The sequence below is a fragment of the Pogoniulus pusillus genome, chromosome 30, assembly GCF_015220805.1.
Source record: "Pogoniulus pusillus isolate bPogPus1 chromosome 30, bPogPus1.pri, whole genome shotgun sequence".
NCBI lineage: Eukaryota > Metazoa > Chordata > Aves > Piciformes > Lybiidae > Pogoniulus > Pogoniulus pusillus.
In genome coordinates, this window is record NC_087293.1 from 5,026,027 (window position 1) to 5,043,027 (window position 17,001).

Consider the following 17,001-nt stretch of genomic DNA (forward strand, 5'->3'; position numbering starts at 1 on the left):
TAACATTTTGCTATGTTTGTAATCTGCATTCAGTAGCTTGCTTCAAGATGTTTGAAAACAAAATTCTTTCTTTGTTTACCTATTAAACTCTTATCTGACAAGGTGGGGATAGTCTGCTCCTGTTTCTCTCACATAGCAGCTTCAGGAAGCGTGATGGAGCATGTTGACTCTGGAGTTACTGGAATGGAACCAGATGCAGTAGATAAGGCATCTTATCTCCCTCAGGAGGATATAAACAGCCTGACTTCAGGGCATACTCCAGCTACGGCTCAGAGCAGGAGCTGGGCAGGAACAGCTCTTCCCTGCAGGTTGCTTAGTGTTTGAATTTTGGTTAAGTCTGCCTGTTGGCTTCCTCACCTCTGTGGTTTTGAGAGCTGCAGCATGAATTTATGCAGACCCCTCCTACCTTGCCAATATTGGCAACACTAATGCCCCACAACTGGTATTCTTTGGTACCTCTTGTGCCTAAGATTGAATCTGAACTTACTTGCAAAGAGCACAGTGATTTTCCTGGTATTTATACCCAAATTTAGAGGATTCAGAAGCAGAAGTCCATGTGCCTGTGTTGACCAGATTTTCTTGAAGCCCTGTGTTGTGTATGGGATTCAAATATGGGAGGATCAAGGGCTCTTGCTGTATTTTAAGCTCCCCTGTGAGAAGCTGGGCCAGCCTAGGAGAATAAGACTCTCCAAGAAAAGGCAGCTGCTGCACAGCTTTGGTGCTTTGCTCTCCTGTATAATTATCAACTGCTTTGACTAGTTCCAGCTCTTTAAATGTTTAAAAGCAAAGAACCTCCTTTTGAAATTGTTATGTCTCGGTTCATATCCAACAGCAGTGTGAATTTTAAGGTATTTTTAGGTTCAGAGCTTTCAAATTCCCTCATAAAGGGAATTCCCAATATCACAAATGCTCTGCAACCAGAGAGGATTGTCCTTCACTAGAATGCAGTAGAATGCAGAACCGCAAAGAGTTTCTGTGAAGTCAGCACAGAAGAAGCACATTTTAGCTCACCTAGAAAGATATCCATGAATTGCATTCTTAGCTACACACCTGCTTTTGAAAGGCACAGAAGAAAATTGCTCTAGGTGGCTCAGTAACAAGTGGGGCAAGTTCTTCTCAGTGCTGCCTCACAAAGATAAGAACTAGAGAAAAAGAAATCCACCTCGTGTTAGGTGAAGCTTTGTCCATGTTACTGTTTCTCAGTAACCTTTATGTGGCTTCACTGTGCAGTTAGTGGAAAGAGTCTTGGCAAGTGAACAACCCTTAGCTGGCCCATGTTGTTTTACCAAGTGCTCAGTTTATGTGTTTATACTGTGCTGCAGTTCCAGATCTCTCTGGAAAAGCTGGTTAGCAGTATAAATCTTATCAATGGTACTTCACGCAAGGCCAGGCCAGTTCACAACATCCAAGCTGGAGCACTGAACACTCTCTTCTTGACTGGTGCATCAGTGCCATCATCAGGGTGGCTGAAAAACAGAACCTTCACATGACTAACTGTTGCTGTCTGCACTGGAACAGAACTGGAGTAGTGTTGATGGAGGAACATGAAATGCACCTTTCAAGATAACGACACAGCTGGCAAATAAGAGAATTGGCTGGGAACGTGAGAGGCTTTGTTCAGATCTCTGCACTGGGTACTAGCTGCTGGCTTATTTGATTGGACTGGGAAATGTCTCTGCTCCTTTGCAAGGCTTTAGTGGAGAAATTGTTCTGTGCAGAAATGCCTTTTCCTCAGTGGCAGAAAGTGTGTGGTGTGCTCCAGTTTGACACCAGAGAGGTCTAAAGGAAGTTACTACCTGGCTCACCTGGAAGTACTTCTGGACTTAGTACTTTTCACAACCTCCTGAACTTGATGGGGTGAAGCAAGAACCCAAGAACAACTTGTTCTGTTCTGAAATAGCTCAATTACTACAGAGAGTGCACTTTCAAATACATGTAGAGTGAAGTTACAACCATTAGAATGATAAAAAGAGCATATGGCAGCATCTAATCTAAATCAGATCTTGAAAGATCAATCAGTGATTGTCCCTATCATCAGCGGTAGCATCATCTCACTCTGACTTGCTTTGATGCCAAAGATAAGCCTGACATAAGAACCACAGATCTGAATTCAAATGGGCAAATCAAGAAGTTATTTCTAGCTTGATTTTTCCTCTCGGTCTGAGCTGTGGATGTGTTTGTTAAAAACTTGCTCCCAGCTTCCTTGATGGTAACTCAGAACCCCCAGGGACTCGACATGCTGTCCATGTCTGTTAGCCTTTGTAGCGTTTATCAGTCAGGTATTTATAACTCAGAAGGTTAAAACAACCCCAGAAAAATCCTGTCGGAGATGCTTTGGCTCTCTGTGCACCCTGCCTGTGCAAGCGGGCACCCTTTCAGGCCAGCTGTTGCTTTCTTGCCCTGAACAGAGGCTGCAGTACCAACACCCCCCACAAGCAGCCCATCACAGGCCCTCCCTCCCTCCCAGGCTGGGTGGAAGGACCCTGGCTCAGCTGGTGACAAGTTGTCCAGGGCTGCCAGCAGCACTCTGCATTTCCTCAGGGGGTCCTAAAAGAGAGAAAGTTAATATATAACCACAGGCACAAAAAAGTTACTGAGGGCCTGTGCTGTTGCTTATACATTTAGATGCTGTGATTAAATTACATACATAATGCATAGTGTTTGCAATACATTATTAATAATAATAACGCTGTCTTGTGTTATTTGGCTGGGGGAGGCATGCTCCGAGTGATGGTTCATTGGTCTATTCACACACAATTTTCATACATCTCTAAAGATTACCATTTTAACAGCTTTCTGTATGGATACTGCCAGGCAGTTACATTTAACAGTGCATAAATCTAATTCCCTCCGCACTCAATTTTCTCAGGCAGCAGAATCAATTTGAATCTGTCAGGATTTTATTCTAAAGTCTATTAATGCCTCCTTGCCTTTTTCTGTATTCCCTCCCTCCCCCCCCCACCTCCTGTCTCTTAACAATCTCACTCTTTCATGAATTCACTCAGCTGCAGAAAAAGATGCCCACTGCTACAAACACTCTTTTATCTCTTTACAGTGGAAACCTAATTAGGTGTGAAGGAGACACGAGGAAGGTCACAATTAGCCCTCCGGCGATAAAGGTTAACAGTTGTGAAATGCTATAGCAATGCTGTTGAACTTTGTTATTATCAATAATGACGGCATTTGACAAGGTCAGCTTCATTATTCTCAACAGCTATCACCCGAGGCACTTAACATCCCCACCTCACCTGCGCGGCTACTTAACACCTTCCCTACTCTTCTCTCCCCTTCTCTCACACAGCGTGCTGGTTCCTACCAGGAGACCTGCTCACACCTCAGCTGGCAGTTCTACCCCTTGGGTAAGTTGCCAGATGGCTTTTAATATGTTTTTGTGCTGAAGGATGGTTCACTGTGCCTTTCCATTGCTGGTTAAAACACAGTGTGAGTGGGTAAACACAGTGTGAGTGGGTTTTATGGCTCACTGTGCCTTTCCACTGCTGGTTAAAACACAGTGTGAGTGGGTTTTATGGCTCACTGTGCCTTTCCATTGCTGGTTAAAACACAGTGTGAGTGGGTTTTATGGCTCACTGTGCCTTTCCATTGCTGGTTAGAACACAGTGTGAGTGGGTAAACACAGTGTGAGTGGGTTTTATGGCTCACTGTGCCTTTCCACTGCTGGTTAAAACACAGTGTGAGTGGGTTTTATGGCTCTGTGCCTTTCCATTGCTGGTTAAAACACAGTGTGAGTGGGTTTTATGGCTCACTGTGCCTTTCCATTGCTGGTTAAAACACAGTGTGAGTGGGTTTTATGGCTCACTGTGCCTTTCCATTGCTGGTTAGAACACAGTGTGAGTGGGTTTTATGGCTCTCTGTGCCTTTCCACTGCTGGTTAAACTCCAGTGTGAGTGGGTTTTATGGCTCACTGTGCCTTTCCATTGATGGTTAAAACACAGTGTGAGTGGGTTTTATGGCTCACTGTGCCTTTCCATTGCTGGTTAAACTCCAGTGTGAGTGGGTTTTATGGCTCACTGTGCCTTTCCACTGCTGGTTAAAACACAGTGTGAGTGGGTTTTATGGCTCTCTGTGCCTTTCCATTGATGGTTAAAACACAGTGTGAGTGGGTTTTATGGCTCTCTGTGCATTTCCATTGCTGGTTAAAACACAGTGTGAGTGGGTTTTCTTATATGTGCTTGAGTGAGAAGGTTCTGCCCAATTAAGTACTTAAATGGAGATGGTAACAGGAAAGTAGTAAGAAATGTGTCCTGGGAACCTGTCACTTAAGAATAGAGTGGAAATAGTTCCATGCTTTGTCATTAAAAGCCAATGGACCTCTGATATCTGGAGAAGGCTTCTGGGGAAATGTGCCAGTGTTTGGTACTTCTTGTGGAGGGGAAAATTAATTGATGTGAGATGCTATCTTTCCAAAATGAATATAGTTTATTAATTGTGCTATTCAGAACTCGTGCCACACCTGACCGCTCATTTTAGGAATGTTTTGGTTCTTATATGGTCATGGAAACATTCTATGGATAATATCTAGGTCTAATAATAATCAGCAAAATACACAAATGTCAATTGAACTGGAAGAGAAGGTTCCTGTGGTGCAATGGCACTGGCAGTCAATATGCCACTCGCCTGCTAGATGGGCTCAGGGTCTTTCTCCTTGTGGCAGAAGGCAATGGAGAATTACAAAGAGGCATTTAAGCATTTACTCACAAATTATTATTACCTGATTTGCTGGGCTAGCCACAGTCCAGTCAGTGCCCAAATGCTCTCAGGGGACTCCGTCTTGTTGGATGCTGAACCTTAACTCTTCCCAGGCTGCTGGGGAAAGAGGCAGACAGTCTCTGACCTTGCTCTCCTGGCTTCTTCTGGACGATCTGCATATATGTCCAGGACTTTGAGGTGCAGAGGCAGGATGTGATGCAGTCTCAGCACAATGTCATGCTGACCGCATGCGTGCAGGCATCCGGGGTCTGCTCCTGGTAACTCGTGGCAGTGAAGTTTACCAGGCAAGCAACGAGGCAGTAGGCAATTGCAGCAGGCAACGGCAGAAAAGCAGGGGAGCAAAGCAGGTTGTTCACCTGCCTATCTCCATTTATCAGTGTGGGCTGAGATTGATTGCTCTTTGGACACAGAACAGCCAATCAGGATGGCAGTTAGCCAAACCTTACCGTATTAGGCAAAGCCACAGGCTCACTTCTCCCCAAATCTGGGGAAAGCACAGGCCTTGCACTGGGCAGGCACAAGCTTAGTGTGTGCACCTTGTTTACCACAGGACTCTGGGCAGGCCAGACTCAGTGGCTACAGGTTCTTTTGTGTCCTCTTGCTGTGCTTGTCTCTCTAGTGGAGCAGAAGAACATGCCTAGGCAAGGCAGGACGTGTGTAAGCCTATTTTGGGCCTATTAGGCCTACCACAACAGTACTTTTATCTGCATCACTCTTAAATCTATAGGAAGGAATTAATTTCAAACCCAACATTTTAAATGAGTCTTTATTCCCAGCAACCTGAATCCACCAGAGATGTTACTGTTACTTTTTCGTAGGGCTCTTGAAGTAGGATCACATCCCTGACTACTAACCCTGTAACTTAGTCTTCAAGTTTCCTTTACACTGCAAACGTGGTGCCCTGCCAGATCACCTTGCCCAAGTCAAGTGAGGGCTTGTGATTTAATTTCCTTTTCTAAGGAGTGGAGCATATGATAGGGCTTTAATGCCAGCTTTAGACTTCCCTGCTTGCAGATTGTGCCTGCAGTATTTCTCATGTGGTGGAAAGTACCCAGGTACGAAATGAAGAAGCAGAGCAAGTAGTCCTTTGGGCTATCTGACAAGGCTGGTTTGGATCTACTCTGTCAGATTTACAAGGCATCTGGCTTGAGGTTTTAAGAAATGGACTTCAGCAAGGCCTTTGACACTGTCCCCCACAGCAGACTGCTGGCTAAGCTGTCAGCCCATGGCTTGGATGGCAACACGCTGTGCTGGGTTAGGAACTGGCTGGAGGGCCGGACCCAGAGAGTGGTGGTGAATGGTGCCACATCCAGCTGGCAGCTGGCACTAGTGGTGTCCCTCAGGGATCAGTGCTGGGCCCCATCCTCTTTAACATCTTCATAGATGATCTGGATGAGGGCATGGAGTCAGTCATCAGCAAGTTTGCAGATGACACCAAGCTGGGGGCAGATGTGGCTGGGTTGGAGGGCAGAAGGGCTCTGCAGCGGGACCTTGACTGCCTGGACAGATGGGCAGAGTCCAATGGGATGGCTTCAATAGCTCCAAGTGCAGGGTGCTGCACTTTGGCCACAACAACCCCATGCAGAGATACAGGCTGGGGTTGGAGTGGCTGGAGAGCAGCCAGACAGAGAGGGATCTGGGGGTGCTGATTGATACCCACCTGAACATGAGCCAGCAGTGTGCCCAGGTGGCCAAGAGAGCCAGTGGCATCCTGGCCTGCATCAGGAATGGTGTGGTCAGCAGGAGCAGGGAGGTCATTCTGCCCCTGTACTCTGCACTGGTTAGACCACACCTTGAGTGCTGTGTTCAGTTCTGGGCCCCCCAGTTTAGGAGGGACATTGAGATGCTTGAGCGTGTCCAGAGAAGGGCGATGAGGCTGGGGAGAGGCCTTGAGCACAGCCCTACGAGGAGAGGCTGAGGGAGCTGGGATTGGTTAGCCTGGAGAAGAGGAGGCTCAGGGGTGACCTTATTGCTGTCTACAACTACCTGAGGGGTGGTTGTGGCCAGGAGGAGGTTGCTCTCTTCTCTCAGGTGGCCAGCACCAGAACGAGAGGACACAGCCTCAGGCTGTGCCAGGGGAAATTTAGGCTGGAGGTGAGGAGAAAGTTCTTCCCTGAGAGAGTCATTGGACACTGGAATGGGCTGCCCGGGGAGGTGGTGGAGTCGCCGTCCCTGGAGCTGTTCAAGGCAAGATTGGACGTGGCACTTGGTGCCATGGTCTAGCCTTGAGCTCTGTGGTAAAAGGGTTGGAATTGATGATCTTTGAGGTCTTTTCCAACCTTGGTGATACTGTGAAATGCCAAAGCTGTAATTTGCTGCAGTTCATATATGTTTACTTGATTCTGAGATGTGACTGGAGGGGAAAAAAGGTTTCCTTTTAGTGCCTTGATCATTGTTTTGCTCATTCACCTGCTTGCTCATGAGTTTTAATGGGTCAAGAATCATATTTAACCTTTATTTTCCAGTTCACCTGGAATTTGAGTGATTACTCGGTGATGCGTAGCTCTTGTCCTAGGCTACTTCTAGACTCAGTGGAGGCAGAGTGGCAAAGAGAAAGGCAATTTGGATCTAAGATCTGAACAGTCCTGGAACCTCCCTCTCTCTTCCTCTGTACTTAGGAGAGTCTTGAGTGATTATACTTAAGCCACCTCACGAAAATACTTACTAATGCTTACTGTTAAGTGTTAAACTTGTAGGACATAAAGCCACAAATGTTAAGGATAGAGAGGCAGAAATGACAAATATTTGAGTTCTCTCACTTTACCAGTTCTCAAGGCAGATTGTCTTCTCAAGTAAGATAGCATTATAGCATGATAGGCAGCACTTGCTGTCTCCTGCTGGGTCTCCAGATAAAGCTGCATTTGGGCTTTTACTGGCGTTAAGCCATAATCCATGTAGTACATAAAAATATATGCAGCTTTTAAACCACTCTCTCTGACCAGTCTGCTGAAAAATATCAACAAACCAGGATATTATTGAGGTTATTTGTACCTTCTAGAGAGGACTGGGTGCTTGCTGAGATGGTTGTACAGTTTCAAAAGCTCGTGTGAGCAGCAAGCACAAGTACAGAAGTGTGGCAGTGTTCTCGCTGCCCGCAGCCTCCAGGGTTCATGCAGTGCTTGACAAGAGAAAGTCTGTGCCGTGAGTAGTCCTTGAGTCCTGGTTCAGGGCTGAAGTTCAAACAGCATTCTTGGAGTGCAGACACAGATCACTGGTCATCTTAAGGATCTTCCTGTTATCTTGCTTCATTGACTCTGTGCTTCCACTAAACGCTCAGAAGGTTGCTTGAAGCTGGTGGGAGCTGGTGTTGCTCTGCTGATGTTGACAGATTTGTGCTGACTTACACCAGGTGAGGCTCTGGCTGAATAAATGCTGTAGGATCAATGTGCAGACAGTGGGAGAAGGGACAACAGAAGCCAAAGTTGCTGAAAATCTAAATCAGATACCAACAGATTCTTGGCCTTTTGGCTAAGATGAAGTGTAGCATCTGTTCTTATCAGTTTAATATCTGATCTGTCCTGAATCAGAGGACTTTGTGTTTTAAGAGGGAACAGCCTCAAGCTATGACTGAGTGGATTTAGAGTAGACACTAAGAAACACTTTTTCCTAGCAGGAGCAATCAGGTGTTGGAATGGCCTCTCCAGGGAGGTGGTTGAGTCACCAACCCTGGATGTGTCTTTTGGATGTGGTACTTGAGGATATGGTTTAAGGGTGAGCTTTGTAGAGTAGGGATAGTGTTTGGACTTGATGATCCTGGAGCTCTGAACCAGAATGTTTCTGTGACTCTGAGCTCTCTCATTGCTCAGTTAAAACCCAGGAAGTAACTCCCTGCCAGGAAAAGCGTTTGCGGTTTGCCACGCTAGTTTGAAATCACTCCAGTTGTTGGAATGTAGAACTTGATACCATACTGCTTGAGATTCTCACCTCTGACTCTGAGACTAGCAGAAATGGCATCCCAAGCAGGTTGGGTGACCCTGCTTTAGCAGGTGGGTCGGGCTGGATGATCTCCAGAGGTCCCTTCCAACCCCTGTCATTCTGTGTTTAAGTGGCACGAATCCTGCCCGTATCACTGATCAGACCTCCCCGTCAGACCTATCTTCACCATGGCACTCTCCTGAACCCCTCCCTCTGGCAGACTATACACTGTGCAAAGAGAGATGTTGAGGTGCTGTAACGTGTCCAGAGAAGGGCAACAATGCTGATGAAGGGCCTGGAACACAAACCCTATGAGGAGAGGCTGAGGGAGCTGAGATTGTTTAGCCTGGAGAAGAGGAGGCTCAGGGGTGACCTTATTGCTGTCTACAACCACCTGAAGGGAGGCTGTAGCCAGGTGGGGGGTGGCCTTTTCTCCCAGGCAACCAGCAATAGAACAAGGGGACACAGTCTCAAGTTGTGCCAGGGGAGGTCTAGGCTGGATGTTAGGAGGAAATTCTTCACAGAGAGAGTGATTGGCATTGGAATGGGCTGCCCCCCAGGGCTGCCCACCGTCCCTGGAGGTCTTCAAGCAAAGCCTGGATGAGGCACTTAGTGCCATGGTCAAGTTGACTGGCTAGGGCTGGGTGCTAGGTTGGCCTGGACGATCTTGGAGGTCTCTTCCAACCTGGTTGGTTCTATGACGTGTAGAAAGGACATGTTAGAGCAGAAAACTGTGACTTCTGTTAAATGATCCAACTCTAATTCAGCTTCCCAGGTGTCCTCACAGCACTCGCCGGGCATTTATCTCGCTAATGTTTCTGTGCTGCTACTGCTATCCAGTTGGTAGGATCTTTTATTTGCATAAGGCAGCAGATTTTTCATTTATAAAGCCAAGGATGTGTCCTTGTAATTCAGCAAGAAATTGATTGAATGAGTGACATTAAATGCCAATTTTTATCAAAATATTGATTGGAAAAGTTCTTCAGTTTCCATTGTACCATATAGATATATCTAATCACAGCTTTATCTGCCAGTGCAATATGTTGCTTGCCAGACTAGAAAATGATATATTAGCCATCTGGGCAATGGGCCCAACCCTGGGCAAGATTAGTGCTTCAATTAGCTGTTGATGGCATTCCATTAGAATATGGGTTTCAAAGAGCACTAAACAAGAATGTTGTGCTTTGATTTTTCAGATTTAATTACTTCCATCAGGGCTATAAATGAACTCATTAGTCTTAGTGGCTCTAAAACCTAGAGACAATAGAATGTTATTGCTATTGTTCTTATGCTTTGGGCAAACACTGCTTCCCAAACGCTCTTAGGAATGGCTATCAACCTTTCCTCTCTTCCTAATGGAGCTGGCTGGCTGACCCTGCAGAGCAGCTCTGGAGTAAATGTGAGCTCAAGCTCATTAGTGGGACCTGTCAGCAAATGGCAGCTTGATTTGGGGAGTCATCATGTGCAAATCAAGTCACTGAGGATTAAACTTATTCCTTGGCAGTACCTGAATTCTCTTCTTTTCTGAGTATGTGTGTATCTTTCAGTTTTCCTCTTTTTCTCCTCTATCTCATAATCTCCCCAGTTTAAGAGGGACAGGGATCTGCTGGAGAGAGTCCGCTGGAGAGCTACGAGGATGATGAGGGGACTGGAGGGCATGGCTTGTGAGGAGGGGCTGAGGGACCTGGGGCTGTTTAGTCTGGAGAAGGGAAGACTGAGAGGGCATTTGATAAATGTTTATAAGTATCTGAGGGCTGCCAGGAGGGTGGGCACAGGCTCTGCTCACTGCTCCCTGGGATAGGACAAGGAGCAATGGGTGTAAGCTGCAGCAAAAGAGGTTCTGCCTCAACGCAAGGGGCAACTTCTTTACTGTAAGGGTCACAGAGCACTGGCACAGGCTGCCCAGAGAGGTTGTGAGGTCTCCTTCTCTGGAGCCTTTCAAGGCCTCCCTGTGATCTGTCAGATAGTATTGTCCTGCTCTGGCAGAGAGGTTGGACTTGATAATCTCCTTGGGTCCCTTCTAACCCTTAACATCCTATGAGCCTGTGTTTTAAAGTTGGCCACAGCTGCTGAGGATTCTTGAGGCTTGCTTTTTTTTCTTTCTTTTTTTTTCTCTTCAATGTGCTGCATCAGTGTTTCATGACATTGTTTCCCCCTAACTTTGTAAAATAATAGTTCTTTATATTCTGTTTCTTTTTTTTGTCTCTGTTTTTTTTTTCCCTTAACCTAAGCAAATTGTGCACCACAAACCCTCATATCTTCTTTTGAATGTGATTCTTGCCCTGTTCCTCTGGAAACAGAAGAGGAAAAATATGCATGGAGAAGGGAAATGGACAGGAACTGTAGCCCCCTCTCCAGCATTCCCACTGGCCTCAGTATAGTATTGCCAGTTCTGGGGCCCCCTGTTCAAGAGGGACATAGAACTGCTTGAGAGAATCCAGCACAGAGCCACAAGGATGATAAAGGCAATGGAACATCTCTCTTATGAGGAGAGCCTGAGAGTGCTGGGGCTCTTTAGCCTGGAGGAGACAGAGAGGTGACCTCATTCATAGTTATAAATATGTGCAGGGTGAGTGCCAGTAGGCTGGAGCCAGGCTCTGCTGGGAGATGCCCAATGACAGGCCAAGGGGTAATGGGTGGAAGCTGAGGCATAGGAAGTTTCATGCAAACTTGGGGAGGAATTTTTTCCCTGTGAGGGTGACAGAACACTGGAACAGGCTGCCCGGGGGACTGTGGAGTCTCCCTCTCTGGAGATCTTCAAAACCCACCTGGATGTGTTCCTGTGTGATCTGGTCTAGGAGATCCTGCTCTGGCAGGGCGGTTGGACTGGATGAGCTTTGGAGGTCCCTTCCAGCCCCTGACGTGCTGTGATTGACATTAGAGCAACATCTTGCAGTGTGTGTTAAATCTTTAAATCCCCCAGAGCTTTACTTACTCTGAGGTGAGCTTCACTTGGTAAAAGTCTCTTTGTTTTTTCTGGTTTCTTTCTTCTGCAGAGGAAGTGTAAATAAAGGATATGATGCTCTGCTTCAGTGGCATTTATTGAATTAAGCTGTAATCAGGACAGTATGTCTTAACCATAACATGAATGTGGCCAAACCAGTAACTGCTATCATGTGTAAAGCCTAACACCTGTTTTGTGTTAGCATCTGGATAGATATTTCATTTTTCATTTTAATAGGATATTCTTTGATGAAATCCATAGCTTAGTTGTAATTTTTATGCCCTGGCCCTACATAAACCCCAGGATATGATTCAAAAAGCCTGTTCTCAGATCTCAAATAAATTTCTCCTAAACTTTGCTTGTCTGTTAAGATAATATTGGGAATGTAGGGAAATTAATAAAAATACTGAAGCTTTTGACATCAAGCAGGTCTTTACCTTTGATTTCACAGTATCACACAGTATCATCAGGGTTGGAAGAGACCTCACACATCATCAAGTCCAACCCTTTTCCACAGAGCTCAAGGCCAGACCATGGCACCAAGTGCCACGTCCAATCCTGCCTTGAACAGCCCCAGGGACGGCGACTCCACCACCTCCCCGAGCAGCCCATTCCAGCAAGCACTTCCTCCCCAGTTCAAAACAAGAGTGTGAGTCCATCCTTTCTTAGCTTCCTCTGCTCACTCACCTCTTTCCCCTTAGCTCTCTCCTCTTTCATCCTGCCATTCCTGAGAATCTGCAGCAGGAATGGCAAACTTTACAGAGCTTGAAGGCAAAAGGCGAGAGAAAGGGAATGCTTCTGGAGCAAGCAGAGGCACCGAGAGGTGAGGTGGTGAGGAGGAGCAGAGGCCAGGATGGGCAGTACAGTAGCCTGCTCTGTTGTCTAGGTCCTCAGTTGTGTTCTGGCAGGGCCTGTGAGCCAGCCCAGCCAGAAGGAAAGAAAACATCCCTGTCTAGTGCAAAGCCAGTGATGGAGTCAGTCCGAGTTTGGATGTGTACTTGGATGATTTGTTCTAAGTGCTTTCCCTGCCACTCTCAGTAGTTCTGGAGCCATTCTCAAGTGTTTAAAAATAGAATGCCTCTGCCTGCGGTTCCTTCCCTCTCTCCCTCCTTGCATTTCCTGTCTTCAGGAGAATGCTCTGATGGATGTCTTTGTTTTTCTGGATCTGTTATGCTGAGAGATTGGAAGAATGAGAGTGAGGAGTCTTCCTCTCTGGTCACTGTTTTGTCTAGCAAGCTTTCTGTGCTTTAAGGCCAGCTCCTGCAAAAGCTAAACTGCTTCTATTTTTAACACTATTTGGACTAGAAGAAAATCAGGCAGTTATACACAGTTGTCAGAGTTTCTGTCAGCAGATGAAAGCAAGATCACTCCGTTGGCTTCTGGCAAGTACTACTTAATCTGATCCTGTTCTGCTTCTGCTTTCTTGGTGTATCCTGCCCCAGTGGTCAGACCTCACAAGATTCCCACCTCCCAACACGGACGTGCCCTGGGGCGAGTTGTGCCATGGAGATTAGAGAACAGGAGGGGTTTGGCTTGCTTGTGAGCCCAAGCCCAATAATTTCCTCCAGCTAGGTGGTGTTCCCAGTGTGTTCCATATCTAATCAATACCAAGAAGAAGAGACATGTGCTACAAATGCGTAAGGAGTGATCCTGCCAAGAGTGGAAGAAGACTGCAGAGACAAAACAAATGCCCAAGTCCTGTGCCTAGGCTCTCCTAACTTTAATTGTAACAGTAGGCTACATCTTTCCACTACTCTGCTTAGCCTGACTGCTGTCCTGCCTTGAAGGATGACGCAAGTGAATGAACTCACAGAGCTCACTGAAGATCTCAATGTAAGTCCTCCCCAGCCATAGGTTTGGGCAGGATTATCCTAAACATCCTGAAAGCAATGAGAATGAACCCAAGCTCTAATGGGTTGTCACATTTGATATACAGATTGTCCAGACACTGCTTGCTTTCAGTGTGTCACAAATCATGCGAGACTGAGGAATAAACAACAGATGTTGGAAGTGAAGGATTTCTCCTCAGCAGTCTGTTGCCTGCAGCCGGCCGCGGCTGCTCCCCAGTCACGTTCAGCTGAGGGCAGGGCTGCACCCCACCACTGAGAGGGAGCGTGGAGCCGAGACCTCCCCAGCCAAGTCGCTCAAGAGCTCCCGTTTCACAGTGACAATACAGCAGTGGTTCATTTGAAGGCTGAGCCAACTTTGTATCAAAGCCAAATATTTCTCTGGCTTGGCACCATGAGCTAGTGCCAGAGCCAAGCAGCTGGAGCAGTCTACGTGCATTTAGAAGAACAAAAACAGAGAGACTCTTAAGTTATCTCCTGTACGAGGTCAATCAGAGTGCCAGGATGCAGTGCCAGGTTTTGCATCAGGCTTTCTCTGCTCCATCCCTGCATAGCTACAGACCTAGCTCCCAGGCTAAGGCTTGGTACTGGCCACTCCTGGCTCTCTTCTTGCAGGCTAATTCACAGTATCACCAAGGTTGGGAGAGACCTCATAGATCATCAAGTCCAACCTGTTACCACAGAGCTCAAGGCTAGACCATGGCACCAAGTGCCACGTCCAATCCTGCCTTGAACAGCCCCAGGGACGGCGACTCCACCACCTCCCCGAGCAGCCCATTCCAGTGTCCAATGACTCTCTCAGTGAAGAACTTTCTCCTCACCTCCAGCCTAAATTTCCCCTGGTGCAGCTTGAGGCTGTGTCCTCTTGTTCTGGTGCTGGCCACCTGAGAGAAGACAGCAACCTCCTCCTGGCTACAACCACCCCTCAGGTAGTTGTATACAGCAATAAGGTCACCCCTGAGCCTCCTCTTCTCCAGGCTAACCAATCCCAGCTCCCTCAGCCTCTCCTCATAGGGCTGTGCTCGAGGCCTCTCCCCAGCCTCGTCACCCTTCTCTGGACATGCTCAAGCATCTCAATGTCCTTCTTCAATTGAGGTGCTCAGAACTGGACACAGTATCTTGCTCCTGCATCCACATTTTTTTTCTTTTGGGTCCAGGACATTCTCTGGAATCCACACCATGACAAGGAAAAGCACTCTGGAGTTTTCAGCCTTGAAGCTGTGCCTAGCTGAGAGCTAAAGGGTGACTTTTCCTATTGCACAAAGCAGCAGCAATGACTCATCTTCAGGATTTCAGTCCTATTCTCTGAGTCAAGAATCTGCTACTGGTTCACCTGTTTCACTGAATGATGGCTCACAGGATAATTAGTGATTATGAAAGAGGCTAATCAATGATTATGAAAGCTGTGGCTGCCCCAGATGACTGCAGTGGGGAGGTTATGTTCTCTGTGCTCAAGGTAGCCAGCTGCTGCTGGTCTTCTGCACCCAGCATGTGGAGAGCTGTCCTCCTCTAAGAACTTGACACACTTCAAGAGCAGGCAGAATGCTAATAGGGATATTCATAAGTGGGGCAGTTGTTTGTAGATGTCTGTGCTACCTTACCCATCTGCCAGAGGTTGCCTCCCCTGCTGTTGGGATAGCTCAGCTCTTTGTGGAGCACATGCTGAGGTGTTGTGTTATCTGTGCCTATATACTGAGGCTACAGCTAGCAACTCGAGAAAATTTGTGCCATCACCTGAATGACATCTTAAGAGGATGTTTTCCACTCTAGAGTCCCTTTGGACTTTTGTGATCCTCCATTTGCTTGCTAATTTTCTGCTGGGTCCGTTTGTTGTTGGGCCAGGATGAGGGCAGAGCTGGTGGGAAAGTCCTGTCCTCCCAGTCACACCCAAGATGCTCAAGTCATCTTGTAAGACACCTGCTCTGTTGTTGAGTTCAGGGTCTCACAGAAGCATTTACCTTTGAGTGGCCCCCAAAAGGTTTGTTCAGGGTGTAATTACTACTTAGTTCCTTGAACTCAGATGTGTTGAGATGCTCTTTCCCTCTGGGCCCCAGAAATGCTTCAGATCTCTCTATCCGAACCACAGACTGAGAAGCAATTATATTGGATCACAAGACATTATGAACTCAGTGCACACTTTTTCTTGTCTAATTAACATTTCACTCATGATCTGAAATCCAAGTGTTTTCCTAACACACCGTAAATGAGAAATCTGGAAACTCATTTTCAGACCACTTTCCATTCTGCAAGTAGCAGGAGCTGTACCGTAGCTTTCCAGTAAATTGCTTGGTAAATTGTTTGCTCTCTCATCTTTACTGCTCTAACAAAAACATGGTAGCTTTAGGTCTCCATTTTATTTGTTTCTCTGATTGTTTATTTGTGCTCCTACCTGTTAGCATGAATCAAGGAAATAGCACAGGTAAAACCTATTTGACTTGCAAACATCTGCATGAATGAAAGGCAAAGCCTGTCTGCTGAAATAGATCTCGGAGGGGTGCTGCTGGTGAGGTGAATTGTCATGTCCAGTGGTCGTTCATCCTGCTTTGCTTCAACATGTGTGACTTCTGAAACTGCCCTTGATTTGGGGCAAAATATCTTGGGGAAGTGCTCAGCTGTCAGCTCATTCCTCGCCCTAAATCCAGCAGGGAATTGCAGTGCAACCCAGTTAAAAGTAATTACCTCTAACCCGCTTCTGTGCTCTGAATTGCCTGTGAGATTCACAGCCCTTGAAATGAGGAATCTGAGACCTTTGCAAAAAATGTTTGTTCAAGGCTCTTCATAAATGAGGGAATGTGATTGAATTGGAGCCCTGGTGAAGGTGGGCTGAATTTGGTGCGTTAGTTTTGCTTTAGATGAAGTCTTCCCTCAGTACTGCTGCTGGAAGGATGATGCCTACCCACAGCAGACAGATGCTGAATGAGTGACGTGGTCTCACCCACAGCAGACAGATGCTGAATGAGTGATGTGGTCTCACCCACAGTAGACAGATGCTGAATGAGTGACGTGGTCTCAGCTTTGCTAGGGACCAACTTGGGGCTTTTAGCCATTTCTACAAAGATTGTATGCAGGCAAGGAGGGAAAACAGTGGTCAAAGCCATTATTTCTGCATGAGAGACAGAGCTGAGGCAGCTTGACTCCTGCCTCTATCACACAGGTTTTCCTCACTTGGACATCAGGTAAGCAGGGATGGGGAGTAAGACCTGCACAGTACTGAAGGCACATGGAAGGCTCAATAATGCAAGTCCAGCTGCAAAGGGCTGGACAGATGGTTCAGACTGACAGCACGCAGATACCACCCAAGGTTTTAAGCAAAAGCAGATGGCTACTCTGAAAGAAGCAAATTGTTGCCAGTAAAGACTGAGCTGGGGGCAAGAAGTATTGTTTAGGGAGGTGTGACAGTCTCATGTGATTGTACGGAGATAGTGGGTGGAAGCTCACAAGCTTCATACCTCTTGGTCAGGGTTTCCTGAACGACGCCTTTCTTGGCCACAGCTGGACAGCACAGTGTATGCAACAGGAGCAGAGCTTTTGTTTCATGAGTTACTGCTGAGGTTCATGAGGATCAGT

At 46.7% G+C, this 17,001-nt stretch overlaps 1 long non-coding RNA gene and 1 pseudogene across 2 annotated transcripts in view; both read left to right on the plus strand.

Annotated features, from left to right (window-relative positions):
* The first annotated feature begins 3,279 nt into the window (after nt 1–3,279).
* LOC135188616 (uncharacterized) overlaps nt 3,280–17,001 on the plus strand; it is a 130,961-nt gene continuing 117,239 nt past the window's right edge. For both annotated transcript variants that reach the window (XR_010307765.1, XR_010307764.1), the window contains exon 1: nt 3,280–3,359. This is a non-coding gene — a long non-coding RNA (uncharacterized LOC135188616). The remainder of the gene's footprint in view (nt 3,360–17,001) is intronic.
* Nucleotides 8,177–8,287, plus strand: LOC135189088 (U2 spliceosomal RNA; annotated as a pseudogene).